The sequence below is a fragment of the Chiloscyllium plagiosum genome, unplaced genomic scaffold (genome assembly GCF_037043375.1).
Source record: "Chiloscyllium plagiosum isolate Xiang-an unplaced genomic scaffold, Cpla_swu_hap1 HiC_scaffold_37, whole genome shotgun sequence".
NCBI lineage: Eukaryota > Metazoa > Chordata > Chondrichthyes > Orectolobiformes > Hemiscylliidae > Chiloscyllium > Chiloscyllium plagiosum.
The window spans coordinates 2,551,727-2,566,897 of NW_028270175.1; the positions used below are offsets into that span (position 1 = coordinate 2,551,727).

The window sequence follows — 15,171 nt, forward strand, 5'->3', positions numbered from 1 at the left end:
ATGGAGTGAATCAAGAAGGCTGAAAGAATCATCCACTGAACAATTCTCACTGAAAGTGATGGAAAATATATCAGCCTTATCGTTTACACTGCCCTCCCTTTCTGGGGGATGGGGTTCTGTGTGGGAGGAGAATCCCATTTGAGTTGCTGAGGTGCCTGTTTTCGCTCTTCGCGAGGTGTCCTGACCGGTTAGGGTCTAGCACATCTTGTTTCGGTTTTCTGTTGGGTCAGTTAAATTGCGCTGGGTGACCCACTCCTGAAACCACTGGCTCCAGTTCCTCTCAACTGTTGGCGTTGCTTTGCTTTATTTTAAAAAAAAAATGCTGCCAACAAGATGGCCAATTTCCTTTACAGTGTTGGGCTGAATGGCCTCTTGTACTGTAACAATTCCAGGATTCTGGAGTAGTCCCTAAATATTGCCATTAGTGTGAATCCACTGTGTAAACACAGTCAGGGGGATGTGAGCATTGATCCTCTTTTTAATGTTGCTGGGCCTGTTCAACATAGCAGTTAAAATAACCTGTTCTCATCCTAAAGCAGGGTATCAATATCCATTGATGGAGATGATACCCTCCCTTTTTAATTGATCATGTTTTATGGCCTCGCATTGCTTTTACCTCAGCCCTAAAATTGTCAGCATGGTCATTGTGAAATATGTTAGCGTGAGGGTTTTGAATCCTGCGAGGGGTCGTTAATGCTAGTGGCTAGGTTTATATTTGCCTTTCCTTCTCTGCTGTTAGCATTTATTACTGCAGTCAAGCCAGCAAAGCTCATTGGCCGTTGCTTAGCAACAATATTGTCATTGGGGTAATGGTGTGGCTCATTTCAGCTCCGCCTGTGCCTGAGGAAATGCTGTAGAGGGTGTAGTTGGTGCACAGGCTGCACTGTGTGAACCGGTGACAGGAGCAGGAGGTTGCTCATAGTGCTGGAGGGATGCCCACACACAGGAGGGCAGCGGATACCCCAAGCTCACTGGCAAGGGAGTCAGTGGGTTTTGTTTGGTAGGAGGCTCTTTTGTTCTTGCAGTTTTTGTTGTCGGGAATGAATTGAAGTGCAGCATCTTGAAAGTTGTGCTCTTGTAGATTCTGCTGAGATTAAACATTTCCAAACCCGGACTGAATCCAGCATGAACTTCAGTTGGTGGAAGCCTAATGAAGTGTATGATTTTTTTTTTCTGTCAGCTTCACTCATCTCGATTTTTTTGCATGCGGCTCCCTGATCTGAAACGGTTTACTTGTTGGTGTCATGATTCGATACCTTTTTTCCTCTGCACTGCCCAGCTGTTACCACCAGCTCAGCAGCTGGGGTCTGCTGTGTCCAAACTCTGTATTAGCAGACATCACAGTAACCTCATGTCAGCCTCGGCTTGACAGCAGACAACCCAGTGCAGCAGAATGTAACATGCACTTTGGACGGTCTGTGGATTGAAATTTTTGGAAGGGTTGCTGGATTAGAAACACTGAATCTGCTTTCTCTCCACAGACACTTGCTCCCTGCTGAGGCTGTCCAGCCATTTCTGCTGTCATTTGAATTTTAGTTTTGCCTTTCCCTTTTAACCAGGTTTAGCTCACTGGCTGGGTGGCTGGTTAACGATGCAGAGTGACACAGACAGCGTGGGTTCAATTCCCACACTAGCTGAGGTTACCATGAAGGAACTCTCCCTCTCGACCTTTCTCCTCGCCTGAGGCATAGTAATCCTCAGGTTAAACTCACCGCTGTGCTCTTGCTCGCGCGCCCTCTCTCTTGCGCTCGCGCGCCCTCTCTCTTGCGCACGCTCGCGCTCGCTCTCTGGTGTGCTCTCGTGCGAGAGAGCAGCCCTATAGTCTAGTAAGATTATGGTGACTTTACCTTTAGCTATACAAAGCCTTGGAAGTGGGTTTGCTTTAACAAGACAGACCTTGTAAATGTCTTCCCATCATTTATAGGAGTTGGGAGGTCATGTTGCAGCTGTAAGGGACATTGGTTAGGCCTCTGTTGGAATATTGCGTGCAATTCTGGTCTCCATCCTATCAGAAAGATGTTGTGAAACTTGAAAGGGTTCAGAAAAGATTTACAAGGATGTTGCCAGGGTTGGAGGATCTGAGCTATAGGGAGAGGCTGAACAGGCTGGGGCTGTTTTCCCTGGAGCGTCGGAGGCTGGGGGCTGACCTTATAGAGGTTTACCAAATTATGAGGGGCATGGATAGGATAAATAGGCCAATTCTTTTTCCTGGGGTCGGGGAGTCCAGAACTAGAGGGCATAGGTTTAGGGTGAGAGGGGAAAGGTATAAAAGAGACCTAAGGGGCAACTTTTTCACGCAGAGGATGGTACGTGTATGGAATGAGCTGCCAGAGGAAGTGGTGGGGGTTGGTATAATTGCAACATTTAAGAGGCATTTGGATGGGTATATGAATAGGAAGGGTTTGGAGGGATAAGGGCCGGGTGCTGGCAGGTGGGACTAGATTGGGTTGGGATATCTGGTCAGCATGGACGGGTTGGACTGAAGGGTCTGTTTCCATGCTGTACATCTCTGACTCTATTTATGTTCACTGCTTGGAATCAGAGGCTCTGGGCTTTTGCCTGTTTGTTAAACTGAAGGAATATTTTCACCTTCAGTGAGGCACTTTCTCAAATTGGCTGGAGGGCAGCTGATTAGGTTGTGATTCTGAGGGTGGAATTGGGCTTGTTTCCTGACTTTCAGCTCATCCCCAGCCTTGGAAATAAAGGGGCCATACTTTATCTCCGTCATTTGGATTAGTCTCTTCTTCTACTTTCTCTCCCTCTCTGTGTGTCTCCCACTTGCTCGCGCTGTCTGTGTCTCTAGTCTTCTCCTGCCATTATTAGCTCCTGTAGAAATCCCTCCCCTCACCATCTCCATGTCATGTACAATGTAACACAAGTACTATTTTGGCCAAGCTTTCCCTGAACTCTAATGTTTGCTGTAGTTGATGCCGATGTCATGTTTATCTGTGAGGTGTCTTGAGATGCTTCATTACTTTAAGAGCCTTGTACTAATGAAAGTTGGTGAAAAAGCCCTTTGGGAGCAGCAGGGAGCACAGGGCAGGTTTTGGTGGTTAGGGGGAGGAGGATAATTTTGTGTTTCAGCTGAAGCAGGCTCACGCAGTGAGAGAAGCAAGGGCTTTCTCTGCTGTTTTGCGTGAGGCTGTGTTTTAAAATTTTACACAAACTGTGTAAAGATGCAAGATAAAATCATCCCCCTGCATTTGTACGGAAAGGAAAATTGTTTCCCAAACATAGACTGGGAGAGCGTGCCTTTTCAGTCAGAAAATACTGGAGTACATCTGTGTTCTCTGCAGCATAACATGCCCATCTTTTAATTAACTTTGTGCATTAATACCGTGTGCCTTCCTGATGATTTAATATGTGCAGCAGTGAATGATAACTAGCTCGCTAGTTTATTTGAAAGAAAACACCAGAGGGCAAGCAGTGAACCACCAGCATTGATGTCTGAGTTTCCTCATAAAGGTGGTGAATTAACATTGAAGCAAAAGTAATGAACACACAGACAGTGTTCTCCAGTGATGTTTAACTCCTGAATGACCAGCTCTCTCAGTTCCAAGACACAGAGTGCAGTTTTGTTGCTCATTGATTGGAAGAATGAGAGGGGGAGGATTTTGTAGAGACCATTAAGATTCTAACAGGATTAAATGGGGTAAACACGAGGCGAATGTTCCACATGACTTGGGAGGTCAGAACCAGGGGTCACAGTCTAAGGATACAAGACAGGCCATTTCAGACTGAGATGAGAAATGTTTTCACCCAGAATGGTGAACCTTTTGGAATTCTCTGCAATAGAGAGAAGGTACGACCAAAACATTGAAAGTTTTCCAAAAGGAGTTGGATATAGTACTTGGGGCTAAAGGGATCAAAGGGTATGGGGAGACATTGTGAACTAGGGGCTGGGTTGGAGGATCAGCCATAATCAATCCGAAGGGCTGCGACGACGATGGCGACGGCGACGACGAGTCCTCCTCCTCTGTTTGGGGGCTGTGGTGTTGCTGCTTGGGTCAGCATTTATTACGCTTCCCAGTTACCCTGGGCGGTGCATGTCTCAACTGCAGCAGGTCCATAGGGGTGTGGGTAGACACACACTGCCCTTATTCCAAGTCAGGATTGTTAATGGTTTGGAGGGGAATATACACAAGCTCACCACTACCTGCATCTGCTACCCTTGAGCTTCCACGTTTAAAGTTAGCATTACGAAGTCAAGGTTGTAGGTTTAACCTGTCGAAGGATCTTGAGTGAATTTCTGCAGTGCATCTTGTGGATGGTACACATTGCGGCTACTGAGTGTCGTGGTGGAGGGAGTGGATGCTTGTGGATGTGGTGCCAATCGAGCAGGCTCCTTTGCCCTGGATGGTGTCAAGCTTCTTGTGTTGTTGGAGCTGCCCCCATCCAGGCAAGTGGGGAGTATTCCATCACACTCCTGATTTGTGCCTTGTAGATGGTGGACAAGCTTAGGGGAGTCCGGCGGTGAGTTACACACTAGAATTCCCCGCCTCTAACCTGCTTTTGTAACCAACTATTGACATGGCTAAATACCGAAAGAACTGCTGATGCTTTAAATCAGGAACAAAAACAGAAATTACTGGAAAAACTCAACTGGTCTGGCAGCATCGGTGAAAAGAAATCAGTTAACATTTCGGGTCTGGTGACCCTTCCTCAGAAATCAGACCAATGCAGCCTTGATGTCACTGGCTGTCACTCTCCCCTCTCTTGTCCATGATTGAACCAAGGGGCTGTAGTGAGGGTTAGGAGTTAATTGGCCCTGACAGACCCAAACAGATTGTCGGTGAGCAGGTTATTAGGTGAGTAAATATTGTTTGATAACACTGTCATCGATCTCTTCCATCACCTTGCTGATTGTTGGTTCATTTTACCCAAGTTTCCATAGTGTCTTGGTTCTGTGTATCACAGTAAATGACTTGTATGAAAACGGCGTTTGGTAATAAATCACGCTGCAATTGTTTTGGATGATGAGGATGTCCCTAGTTCTCTCTTGTTACACTGAATCCTGTTACATTATTGTCTTGTGATTGAAGTTGCATTCATTCAGAAATCCGACACTGAGAAATAGAACTTCTGCATTTGGAGAGGATGGTATTCCGAGTGTTCTAACAGAGCGAGAGAGCCACGTTTGAGACAGCTTGCCAGCTGGTGGAGCTTTCCCTGGGGGCCCACTGCAACAAGGTGGGGCTGATTTGCATAATTTAAGGCTTTAAGTGTCATTTTCAGGGGGAACGGGGGAGCTACGGCCTGATTGATCGAGGGGGTTACCCCTCCCTCCAACCCCCAAATTAAGATTTACAAGTACCTGTTCTGGGGTGTATCTATTTTGAGACCCCCCTCGAGTCCTCCCTCCTTTTGCCATGCCCACACCTCTATTGGGGTCACTGAAGTTTGAGTTGCTGCTCTCTGGCCCAGCAGGGTGGCATTGAGGCGGCCCACAATCCATCAGTAACTGGAGTTTCAGGGCCCACCCTCCATCCTAACATCTGCATATCAGGCCAGCGTTCACACTGTCCAGGGATCGGGCAGCAGTGCTAAACACAGTAAATTTTCAGCAAGATGCAAACATCTGTGGGCGGCACAGTGGCACAGTGGTTAGCACTGCTGCCTCACAGCGCCAGAGACCCGGGTTCAATTCCCGCCTCAGGCGACCGACTGTGTGGAGTTTGCACGTTCTCCCCGTGTCTGCGTGGGTTTCCTCCGAGTGCTCTGGTTTCCTCCCACAGTCAAAGATGTGCAGGTCAGGTGAATTGGCCATGCTAAAATTGCCCATAGTGTTAGGTAAGGGGTAAATGTAGGGGTATGGGTGGGTTGCGCTTCGGCGGGGCGGTGTGGACTTGTTGGGCCGAAGGGCCTGTTTCCACACTGTAAGTAATCTAATCTAATCTTAACCCAGGAAGAAACAGCTCTGCCCAGGAAGGATTGAGAGTATGTGCATGGAGAGGCTGAGGTGGATATTGTAACTTTTATATATTTAAGGGGAAGCTGGAGAACCCATTGAGAAAGATATCATGTGATTTGATGAACAGAGGCTCATGAGCTTCTGAGCAACAATGCAGTATAGATGGGCTGAATGGCCTGTTTGTTTATTGGAAATACAATGTGATTCCAGCTGAAATGTCTTTATTGCATCCCACCATGTCAGTCTGAATTCCACTTCTTACTGAGCAACCCAGTAACCCCTTAGTGTGAGGTTACTGATGTCACTTGACAATGTTTTATTCCCATGCTTCCCACTGAACTGAGGTGAGACTGAGTGAACAAGCAGCGAAGGATTGATTCAGGTCTGAGCTAGTCCCAACCCACTTCACAGTTTCAATTCAGCTGTTACATTGGAGGCAGCTCCAAGGAGGTTCACTAATTTAATTCCAGAGATGAAAGGCTTGTCTTGTGAGGAAAGATTGAGCAGTTTAGCGTAAATTCACTAGAGTTTAGAAGAATGAGAGGAGATCTAATTGAGATGCATGAGGGGATTGACAAAGTAAACATGGAGTGGGTATTTCCCCTCAAGGGTCAAACTAGAATGAGAGTTTATGGTTTTAAGGCTGAGGGGTAGCAGATTTAAAATCAAGATGAGGAGGAACTGCCCCTTAAACTCATGAGTCTGTGGAATTCACTACCTCCGATTGTGGTGGATTGGCAGGACAGTGAGTAAATTTGAGGAGGAGATAGACAGATTTTTAATTTGTAACAGGTTGAAGGGTTATGGAGAGTGGGCAGGGGAATGGAGTTGAGACTAAGGTGAGATCAGCCGTGATGGTATCAAGTAGCAGTGCAGGCTGGAGGGGCTGAATGGCCTCCTCCTGCTCCTAGCTCTGTTCCTGGTTTAAACAGAGTTTAAAGCAAGTTTCTGCCTCCGGCCTTTCTTGTAGTTGGCTGTGGCTGGCCATGAAGGGGAATGGAAGGAAAGGTTTTGCGTTTATATAGCATCTCCTAAGTCCTCAGTTCATTTCCATACATTTTGCAGCCATTGGAGGGTTTTTGAAGTGGTGCCATTGTTTTACTGTGGGAAACCTAGCAGCACTACGCACACAGCAAGATCCCAGAAAGAGCAAGATGGTAATGACTAGGTAATCTGCCTTTTGTTATATTGATTTGAGGGCTATATTATTGACCCCAGTAACCGGTAACTCTTCCAAGAGTGCCATCGTTTTGAGAAGATTCCATCAGTGAGAGAAGTCTGGGCTTGGGTTTAATCCTCATGAAAGAGAGTGCAGTATTTTGTCTATTTATCCATTGCCTCCTTTTGGCCGTTACAGTCTGTTCCCAATCTTTCAGGTAACTGTATTCCAGATCATTACAATTTGTTGTATACAAACATCGCTCCCCACCCCCAAACCAGCAAATGATATTTTGCTAACTATCCTGCATCTGAATTCTCTCGCTCTCGCTATCTCTCTCGCTCTCGCTCCCCCTCACCCCAGTGAGAGTGGTTTCTCCTATTACCTCTCCCCATTGTTATCTGTTTGAGGGAGAACACTCCCAGTGTCTCCATGTTTACTAAAGTTTCTTGTCTTCAGTGTTATCCTGATATAAAATAATTCTCACTGCGTGTTCAGATGTTTGCTGTGGATGGTTGAATGTTATTTTGTCACGTTCTTGTTCCACAACGCTAGTTGAATACCACAAGCTAGGATGTTGGACAGTAATAGAAATGAACTATTTTGGGCGATGTTAATACTCTCCGTCTGTTAGATGAGATAAACTCACTCGTAAACTTGCAGGATGTTTGTCAGCCCTGAGATGCCATCGGCTGTGTTTGGTTTATTTCACTTGTAAATTCTCACTGCACCAGTTGTTGAGAGGAAGAGGTATATCTACATCTGAGGTTCCGTTAGAAAGTGCTCTGCTGTTCCCCAAGCATTCAGTCAATGCTGTTTCAGGAACAACAGTATTTGTGTAGCAACACCGTTGCAGAGCGGTTGCATCAGGTCCTCAGGCATTTGGTTTCAGACTTTGCATCCCAGTTGGGATGATGTGGGTTTGAATCTCACTCCTGAGGCTGACCCCTCTAAACCATGCTGGTAGCCCACTGACTGAGGGCTGCCCTATCGGAGGTGTTGTCTTTGAGGAGACATGAGACTGAAAGTCCAGCTGCCCCTTGAATAGGAAATATCCCTGGTGCCCGTTTGATGGCAAGCCAGTGAGTAACACCCTGATTCCTGGGTACTACCAACATCACAAAAACCACATGTGATCCAGTCAGATTGCTGTTTATGGGAAAACAAAAAATAACCAAGAACTGTGGATGCTGGAAATCAGAAACCAACACAGAAAACCTCTGCGAGTCTGGTAGGATCTGAGGAGAAAGAGAGTTCACGTTTCGGGTCCAGTAACCTTTCAGAATCTTTCTCTCCATAGCTGCTGTCCGACCTGCTGAGTTTTTCCAGTGATTTGTTTGTCCTCTTCATGGGATCTTGCTGTCCACAGGTGAGCTGTTGTTTTCCATATTACAATCAAGTCTGCCTTTTAGAAAGTGCTTTATGAAAGCTGAGACACTCTGGGGTGCCCTGACATGTAGAAGATGCACTTTGTTTTGTCTGTGTAGAGACACCTGCAAAGTAAGTTGAGTTTAATGTTCAGTTGAATTTTGTGTGGGTGATGGGCCTTGAACTCTGCTTCATGTGGGAAGCATGTTTGAAACACTTCCTTTGTATCTGCATGTTGCACTGACTAGACACAAAACTGAACAGTCAAGGTTGGAAACTTCTTATTGAAAGCATCTTTATGTGAAAAGACACAAACACAATTTATACAGACACAGGCATGTACACTGCACCATGTGCACACAAACCCACAGGAAAGGATGCATGTATGCTGATACAAACACTCTAAACTGCTCGCTAACAGTGGTTTTAGGAGCTCCCCCAAGTGCATCATGGATTGGTGTAAGAAAACGGAGTGAAAGGCAAGGAGAGGTTGAGAGCACTGTCCTGAAGCTGACTTTGTGATGGGCTTTGAGGAGGTTTTTAAGGTCAGAGAGAAAGGTGGAGGTTTCTAGGAAGGAGCCCTAGAGAGCTGAGTCCATGTGGCTGAAAATATAATCCTTTTTTATAGTGGGATAAAGGGTGGGAGGGATATGCAAGAATACGAGAGAGAGAGAATGAGGAGAATGGAACAAGGGGCATCACAGTGTGAGAATCTGCCTGATTGATTTGCTTTGATTTATTTTCACATGTACCGAAGTACAGTGATTTTTGTTTTGTGAGCAGTACAGGCAGATCATAGCAAACAAGGACGTATAGATGATCGGGTGATTAGACAGAGTGAGGTCTACAAGGTTACACTGCACAGGAGGGGCACAAAAGCAAGATCGGCATTAGGTTTGAAATTTGAGAGGTCGATTCAGCAGTCTGACAGCAGGGAAGAAGCTGTTATTGAACCTGTTGGTGTGTGTGTTCAAGCTTCTGTATCTTGGAGGAAGTGAGGACTGCAGATGCTGAAGAGTAGAGTTGAAAAGTGTGGCACTGGAAAAGCACAGCAGGTCAGGCAGCATTCAGGAACAGGAGAGCTGACATTTTGGGCATAAGCCCTTCATGTGTATCTTCTGCCTGACAAACCATCGTGAGGACAGTGTGTTGCCTGGATCTGGTGACTAGGAGATCAGTGAGTTCAAGGTGAAGAGCTGAGCTGGGTTTGTTGAACTGCACAGCGTTGGGCAAGTTGCAGTGAATAGATTGGACAGAGCAACAGGGCTGGTGTTAGAGACTGGGGGTGAATGGTCCTGATGGCAGTTGATGTTACACAGAGGGCAGCAGAAAGAATGAAGCCACGTGGCACCTGGAGCTCGAATAGAACACCGAGTACTTGAATGGTCTGGTTCAGCCTGGGACTGCGACAAAGGCTCCTCAAATCCCTGTGAGGAGTGAATCGGTGATTGAGATGAAAGATGAAGATTTTAGTCTTCCCATTCTTCCAATAACCAAATATGGAACAAGTTACTGTGATTCTGGTGCAGTGGTAGCATCCCTGCCTTTGGACCAGCAAGTCTGGGTTGAAGTCCCACCTGCCCCGGACATGTTGTCATGTATCTAAACAAGGCGGTGAGAGAGATTGACAACAGCTTACAGCCCAGCTCCAGGTGCCATGCCTGTTTATGCTGTTGTAGTGTTCACTCGCTCATTTCCTATTCATTTCAGTTGCTTCCAAATTGCCCCTTTGTTTTACACCACGGTGACATGAAATTTTAGCCAGGGAGGACCGTTGTGACTATTTCAGCAGGCAGGAAGCACCAATAAATTGCATTTTTACAGTTTACTCACAACATTCGTTGAATTTCTCGAGGATGTTTCATGAAAAGCCTAAATGCTCTACAACCAAAAAGCTTTGCAGATTTTGGAACCAATTCCACTGATGATAAAGATTCATACGATTGATCTTCAATAAACATCCCATTTCCTCGTCATTGTTCAGTGACTCCCTCGTTTTATTTTTAAATGTCAAGATTTTGAGGGTAGTTATTCTGTTGGCCTGTCCCAGTTAGTCAGTCACTAATGTTGCCCCATGTTGGTGTGGCACAGATGGGCATGAAACCTTGCACCATTTTCACCCAAATACAGATGTGAAATATTGCGAATGGTGGAAACTTGAAATAAAGACAGAAAATGTTGGAAAGACTCAAGGGGTCGGCAGCTTCTATGGGGTGAGCGAAATTTCAGGCCAGTGAGCTTTCCAAACGGCAGGGACATGTCAGAATTTCTAAACTAGTGGAAAGGGAGAAGGGAAGGGGCAGGAAGAACAGAAGGGAAACAGTGATAAGGTGGAGGACAAGGAGGGGTTGATACAAGGTCTCGTGATGTTGAAACCATGAGAGTGGGGGTGGATGTGGTGGAGAGATTGAGGGAATCTCTGAATGCTGACACAAGTGTTCTACTTAAACCTTGTTCTCTGCTTTTTATTTTATTTTCTGCTTATCTCCTTATCCCTCATGTTGCATTTGACCAAATGTTTGGCTATTTATCCTCTTGGTTCCTTATGAGGCTGGGGGTTTGCTTTCTTTGTTAACACACTGTCTCTCTTATGGGCACCTCACCAGGTTAAATGTGGTGTGTAATAAAATGATGTGTAGTTTAACCCACCCTGGGCAGTCTACCAGAGAGCTTCATCTGCCATCACCTCCCCCTCATTCAACATTACTTAGATGACAGCCTCCTGAAACTGCAAGACTGTCCTCTGTTCTGTGATTTATTTTGCGTTCTTGACTAATTACGGTGTGTCTATGATGTAGCCAAATAAGTGGAATGTCAAGCTGCAAATTCTTCAATTTTGAGTGGGTGAGATTGCTAGTTGGGCTGTGTGATGGAAAGAAATTGCAGAATCTGCTGTCACTGACGGTGTCTCTAGACTGCAAAGGAACTTGCGAGTATGGATCAGCAACACCAAACCTCCTGAGTACTCGGAAACACATTGCCAGCATGGGCAAGCTTGGATTTTGCTGAGAAAAATAATTACTTAGAACAAGAGGCAGGTTGGTAAAAGTTAATGTTAGGAACAGCAACTGAAATATCAATTCCAGAATATTCTATGAACATCAATCTGGTTGTCCCTGTTTTGTATAAAATGTATTTTTATTAATGCTGTGCCTGTTAGCTTTACTCCTCCAGTTTACTGAGCCAGTTCTGATAGCGGTGTCTGGTGACAAGCAGTGACTGTGTTACTCAAGATCAAGGTTATCTCTCTGAATTAGACAGAGTTTATTGTGGAAAACATTTGACGACTTTTTTTGAAACTCTGCCTGTGACTAACAGTGCTCAGGACAAAATTGATTCCTAATAAATTTGTCCTTGTGATTTGTGCACTACAACCATTACAGATTCCAGCCCAACTGAGGGAAGCCGGTCACACTATAAAACTGTAATATCTATTAAAAAATAGACACTTGAATTCGGAGACAAGGAGACAGTCCCCTTCACTAACTCTATCCTTGCTTTCTATAGACTGCATATTTTTCAACTTTTGAGGTTTTGGATTGTGTTCCCAGCTGATGGGAGCACTGGAAAAGTCTGATTCTGGAGTGAAACCTGACTTGATAGATCAGAAACAAAAACAAAAGTTGCTGGAAAAGCTCAGCCGGTCTGGCAGCATCTGTGGAGAGCAAATTGAGTTAATGTTTCGGGTCCGGTGATCTCTCCCAGAAGTGCCTGTGCAGTTCCGATTTGGTTTTAACAGTGAAACAGTTCACTACTCAGATGAAAAGGTTGGTTAAGTCTATGTATGTACAACACAATTTGAAATATTTCAAATCTCATTGCATTTTTACCATCTCGCCTATCCCAACACCATCACTTCTTACACTATTTAACCATGAGCGAACTTTCCCTTTTCATTCTCTGTTTAGAACATAGAACAGTATAGCACAGAACAGGCCCTTCAGCCCACAATGTTGTGCCGACCATTGATCCTCATGTATGCACCCTCAAATTTCCGTGACCATATGCATGTCCAGTAGTCTCTTAAATGTCCCCAATGACCTTGCTTCCACAACTGCTGCTGGCAACGCATTCCATGCTCTCTCAACTCTGTGTAAAGAACCCACCTCTGACATCCCCTCTATACTTTCCTCCAACCAGCTTAAAACTATGACCCCTCGTGTTAGTCATTTCTGCCCTGAGAAATAGAGTCGATAGCCAGAGACTATCTATGCCTCTCATTATCTTGTATACCTCAATTAGGTCCCTCTCCTCCTCCTCTTCTCCAATGAAAAAAGTCTGATCTCAGTCAACCTCTCTTCATAAGATAAGCCCTCCAGTCCAGGCAGCATCCTGGTAAACCTCCTCTGAACCCTCTCCAACGCATCTACATCTTTTCTATAATAGGGCGACCAGAACTGGACACAGTATTCCAAGTAGGAGAAAGTGAGGACTGCAGATGCTGGGTATCAGAGCTTAAAAATGTGTTGCTGGAAAAGCGCAGCAGATCAGGCAGCATCGAAGGAGAGAAGGGGAATCGACGTTTTGGGCATAAGCCCTTCTTCAGATTCCTGAAGAAGGGCTTATGCCCGAAACATCGATTCTCCTTCTCCTGTGATGCTGCCTGACCTGCGCTTTTCCAGCAACACATTTTTAAGCAGTATTCCAAGTGCGGTCTAACCAAAGTTTTATAGAGCTGCAACAAGATCTCACGACTCTTAAACTCAATCCCCCTGTTAATGAAAACCAAAACACCATATGCTTTCTTAACAAACCTGTCCACTTGGGTGGCCATTTTAAGGGATCTATGTACCTGCATACCAAGATCCCTCTGTTCCTCCACACTGCCAAGAATCCTATCCTTAATCCTGTACTCAGCTTTCAAATTCGACCTTCCAAAATGCATCACCTCGCATTTATCCAGGTTGAACTCCATCTGCCACCTCTCAGCCCATCTCTGCATCCTGTCAACGTCCCGCTGCAGCCTACAACAGCCCTCTATAGTGTCAACGACACCTCCAACCTTTGTGTCGTCTGCAAACTTGCTGACCCATCCTTCAATCCCCTCATCCAAGTCATTAATAAAAATTACAAACAGTAGAGGCCCAAGGACAGAGCCCTGTGGAACACCTCTCACCACAGACTTCCAGGCAGAATATTTTCCTTCTACTACCACTCGCTGTCTTCTGTTGGCCAGCCAATTCTGTATCCAAACAGCTAAGTTCCCCTGAATCCCATTCCTCCTGACCTTCTGAATGAGCCTACCATGGGAAACCTTATCAACTGCCTTGCTGAAGTCCATATACACCACATCCACAGCTCGACCCTCATCAACTTTTCTAGTCACATCCTCAAAGAGCTCGATAAGGTTTGTGAGGCATGACCTGCCCCTCACAAAGCCGTGTTGACTGCATTTAATCAAGCTATGCTCTTCCAGATGGTCATAAATCCTATCCCTCAGAATCCTTTCTAACACCTTGCAGACGACAGACGTGAAACTTACTGGTCTGTAATTGCTGGGGATTTCCCTATTTCCTTTCTTGAAGAGAGGAATTACATTTGCCTCTCTCCAGTCCTCCGGTACGACTCCAGTGGAGAGTGAGGATGCAAAGATCTTCGCAAGTGGTGAAGCAATTGCATTTCTCGTTTCCCAAAGCAGCCGAGGACAAATCTGGTCCGGGCCTGGCAACTTGTCAATCTTAATGTTTGACAAAATTTTCAGCACATCAGCTTTCCAGCATGCACACCTGCTCTTCAAAGGTTTCATTCACTACAAAGTTCATTTCTTTCGTAAAGACAGAAGCAAAAAACTCATTTAGGGCTTCCCCTACCTCCTCAGACTCCACACACAAATTCCCTGTGCTATCCTTGATCGACTCTACTCTTTCCTTGATCGACCCTACTCTTTCTTTGACCATTCTCTTATTCCTCACATAAGTGCAAAATGCCTTTGTGTTCTCCCTAATCCATTCTCATGCCCCCTCCTGGCTCTTCTCAGACTATTTTTGAGCTCCTTCCTCGCCTGCCTGTAATCCTCTAGAGCTGGGCTTGACCCTAGCTTCCTCCACCTTATGTAAACTACCTTCTTCCTTTTGACAGGAAGCTCCACCGCTCTCGTCATCCAAGGTTCCTTTATCTTACCACTTCTTGCCTGTCTCAGAGGGACATATTTATTCATCACTTGCAACAACTGTTCCTTAAACAGTCTCCACATGCCTATAGTGCCTTTACCGTGGAACAATTGCTCCCAATCCATGCTTCCTAACTCATGTCTAATCGCATCATAGTTTCCTCTTCCCCAATTAAATATCCTCCCATTTTGCCTAATCCTCTCCTTCTCCCGAGCTATGTAGAATGTGAGGCAGTTGTGGTCACTATCACCAAAATGCTCTCCCACCACAAGATCTGATACCTGCCCCGGCTCGTTTCCGAGCACCAAGTCTAGAATGGCCTCTCCCCTCGTCGGCCTGTCAACGTACTGAGTTAGGAAACCCTCCTGAACACACCTTACAAAAACAGCTCCATTCAAATCTTCTGCTCGAAGGAGATTCCAATCAATATTGGGAAAGTTAAAGTCACCCATTACAACAACCCTACTACATTCACACTTTTCCAAAATCTGCCGACCTATGCTTTCTTCCATCTCCTTGCTGCTATTGGGGGGCCTGTAGTAAACCCCTAACGAGGTGACTGCTCCCTTGCTGTTCCTAATTTCCACCCGTACTGACTCGGTAGGCAGATCTTCCTCGACAAT

At 45.6% G+C, this 15,171-nt stretch overlaps 1 protein-coding gene across 16 annotated transcripts in view; it reads left to right on the forward strand.

The window, feature by feature from the left end:
- Positions 1 to 15,171, forward strand: part of LOC122540474 (polyhomeotic-like protein 2) — a 308,477-nt gene that overhangs the window by 82,338 nt on the left and 210,968 nt on the right. Inside the window, exon 1 of one of the 16 annotated variants that reach the window (XM_087980203.1) lies at positions 893 to 1,000. The exons of 13 other annotated variants lie outside the window; for them this stretch is intronic. The gene's annotated coding sequence lies outside the window, so the exon portion shown is untranslated. Of the gene's footprint in view, positions 1 to 892; positions 1,001 to 5,169; positions 5,191 to 8,297; positions 8,440 to 15,171 lie in introns of those variants that run through there. 2 more of the 16 variants (XM_087980206.1, XM_087980204.1) reach the window with 2 other exon arrangements.